The sequence below is a fragment of the Sebastes umbrosus genome, chromosome 14 (assembly GCF_015220745.1).
Source record: "Sebastes umbrosus isolate fSebUmb1 chromosome 14, fSebUmb1.pri, whole genome shotgun sequence".
NCBI lineage: Eukaryota > Metazoa > Chordata > Actinopteri > Perciformes > Sebastidae > Sebastes > Sebastes umbrosus.
The window spans coordinates 21701780-21705278 of record NC_051282.1 but is presented as its reverse complement, the minus strand read 5'-3'; the positions used below and the strand labels follow the sequence as shown (position 1 = coordinate 21705278).

The window sequence follows — 3499 nt, the reverse complement described above, 5'->3', positions numbered from 1 at the left end:
CTGGGAACTCTTTAGGGGAAATGTACGGTACTCACACACTTTAAATCACACAAAGGCTGGTGCTGATGGTGGAAGATGATTTCTGCACTCTTGTCCTCACTCACTGACACTGCTGGATGTGATACAGACATGAGGTAAACCTCAGATATCAGAGGGCCAACTACAAACCATCATGGCTGCCCTCTGTGGTCATCAGAGGGTCCTATTAAGTGAGGCTCGGAGCCAAGGATTACATCACAGACACCACAGACAGAAACACTACTAAACATGGGAGGTCCCTCCTCACAAAGGTTGCTATGGTGATCCTGTGCTACAATGTGCTATCCCTCGGCACCACAGAGACCAGACGAGGACATATACTGTCACAAAGTGGCAACATTCACATATTGGTACAATATTAGGGTGGAAGCGAGTACTTTTTAAGTTGATGTAAATACTAAATCAATAACTGACTCCATTGTACGGTGATATAATGATGCACTTTGGGTGATAACCTTCGGGTAAGAACATTTGCATCAAGACTTGGGTGGCTCTTGTGTAACTGGGATTACCGCCTTTCATGCTGATACTTATAGTCTTAACAGTGATTTTTGTCAACCAGAACAATAACGTACATGCTGTAGATGACCAAACTTGAGAGCTCTTGGTGAGCCAGTTCTTAGAATAGCGATTTTTTGTTTTTTTTTTCGTGAACAACACAAGGTGCGAGGGAAAATTAACTTAAAGAGAATCAGTGAATAAATATTTATCACAAAAAAATGTTGTATATAATAAGTGGCTGGAGTGGAATTTTCTTGTGATACACTACATGATTTAGTGTCTTTGAGCCACTAAGTGCTCAAAACCTGTCAAGATTTGTAGTTAGAATGCAGTATTTCTACTTACAAACCACACACCATATGATCCACTGATTTATAGTTTTGCACAGTTATATGCATTCTTCCTTTAATTCTCTTCTCTTTTTTTACACCACATATAGCAGTTTTTGGACCTCATGTAAGTCATATGGCAGTGTAGTGTATTTGCGAATGCATGAATCCATACTAATATTTCAGTTAATTATTTGGCCTCAGATTTTTCCATATTCAATGCAGCTGTGACATCAGTGGCCTACAGCTACATTACTGCACTTTACTAAGTTTGTCCTGTGTGTCCTGCTGAGCATACCACAGTTAAATTATCATTTAATGAAAAAAATAAATAAAAAAAATAAATAATGGAAAATAGAAAAAAAAATAATAATAACTTCAACTGGAATTTAAAAAGGCGTTTTGCTGCTCTCTGGCACAAAAGACAGGAACTGCAGTTATTTCATGATGGTTACGGCTGTCAGTTGTGCCAACAACACAACATTAAACTTAAAAATAAAACATTATTAAAAATGTGAAAATGTTAAAATAAAAAATAAAAATAAATATGAAAAATAAATAAAAAATAAAAAAATAAAAAAATAAAAATGGAAAATAGAGAAAAAAATTAAATGGAAAAAGATATAAAAAAATAACTTCAACTGGAATTAAAAAACGCGTTTTGCTGCTCTCTGGCACAAAAGACAGGAACTGCAGTTATTTCATATAAAACATTATTAAAAATAGAAAATAAAATAAAAAAATAAATAAAATAAAAATGGAAAATAGAAAAAAAAATAAAAAAATAAATGAAATAAAAAATAACTTCAACTGGAATTTAAAAAGGCGTTTTGCTGCTCTCTGGCACAAAAGACAGGAACTGCAGTTATTTCATGATGGTTACGGCTGTCAGTTGTGCCAACAACACAACAGTAAACTTAAAAATAAAACATTATTAAAAATGTGAATGTTATTTATTTATTTTTTTTACTATTTTCCATTTTTTTTTCTCCATATTTTTTTTATTTTTTATTTAACATTTTCACATTTTTCATTATTTTTTCTATGTTCTATTTTTTATTTTTTATTTTTTATTTTATATTTATTTTTCATATTTATTTTTTATATTTTATTTTAACATTTTCACATTTTTAATAATGTTTAATTTTTAAGTTTAATGTTGTGTTGTTGGCACAACTGACAGCCGTAACCATCATGAAACAACTGCAGTTCCTGTCTTTTGTGCCAGAGAGCAGCAAAACGCGTTTTTAAATCCCAGTTGAAGTTATTTATTTATTTATTTTTTTTTTTATATTTTCCATTTTTTAATTTTTAATTTTATCCATTAATGCTTCAGTTTGTTTCTTTCGCGTCAACAAAACGCAGTAAATGCTTTAGTTGAAAAACTTTGTTCACTGGGGAAGAATTTAATGAGGGCTGACACTGACTGGGAAACTCTCAGTAAACCACCTGTGCTACAAGCTAGTATGACATGGTTGGTACCAATGGATTCAATGGATAGTTTCTAGTTTCATATGATGCCAGTATCTTCACTCTAGCTTTAAAACTGAGCCCGCTACAACCTAAAAATGGCAAGTTGTGTTAATGCATTTAAGAAATCAGTGGCGTTAAAACAAATGTGTGTTAGTGCGTTATTAACCAGCCCTGAAAATTACATAATGTCATATTTCAACGTTTTCACATTGAAAGGAAATTTAAAATACAATACCTGAAAATATCCATATAACTAATTTGGTTTTGTTTTCTTCTTCTAAAAAAAAGATTGTTTTCGTATAAAACACAGGCATGAAAATAAAAATAACACATACTCTGATACAAAAACAAGAAACTTTTACAAAAGGGTTGGTCTCTCGTAAGCATTATTCCACAATTGGAGCTGCAAGATACCACCAGGGGGCAGTCAACTACAAGGCAGATGAGACAGATTTGGAGTGCTGAGCACCCTTCAAGAGCCAGAGAGAGAGAAAGCTACAGTACTCACTACCTGTGTTTCCATGTCTTCCATCACACCTCCTTGTGAAGCCATTTACCAGTTACAGCCATAGCAAGTGAGGAAGAAGGTGATGACGATTTAAGGGCCCACAAAAGCTCCTGGAACCAGATGCATTTCATCAGATGGACAGATGAGAAGAAAACACTGTTGAAAATGCACAGAACTCTCACATATAATGTCCAAAGATTTAAGCATAAGCCACAGAAATAACAATTATTTTCATCCAGAGTGATTTGTGTTTTGTTTCCACTCCAGGAAGAGATTCTTTCAGATCTAGAAGATGTGTGCACAGACTGAAATATTGATTTTGACATCAAACATTTACAATCATGCATGCATAGATGACAGGAAATATGCAAAACCCAGATGGTGCTGTCATGTAGAACTCAAGTTTAGCATATGAAAGTTGACACTATTGTCAATATGTCACACATTCAACAAGACGGGTAACTGCTCACTGGAACTGCTCATCAGTAAATGAACCATTACATGAATGTCTGTAGCTTCAGCTTTCCTTAACAACCCTCTGACTTTTTAAGCCTGATTTTATGAGTTGCACAATCTTAGGAGTCACTGTGATTTGGTGGAGCTCTATAGCTTCGGGGCTGTGTTAGAAAGCGGGGTTATGAGTTTGTTT

The 3499-nt window shown here is 34.0% G+C and overlaps 1 long non-coding RNA gene across 1 annotated transcript; it reads left to right on the top strand.

Moving 5' to 3' along the window:
• Window positions 1-1268: 1268 nt before the first annotated feature.
• LOC119501283 lies at window positions 1269-1816 on the top strand. Its single transcript, XR_005209792.1, has 2 exons — window positions 1269-1391; window positions 1638-1816. It is a non-coding gene; the product is annotated as an uncharacterized LOC119501283 (long non-coding RNA).
• The last annotated feature ends 1683 nt before the right edge of the window (window positions 1817-3499 follow it).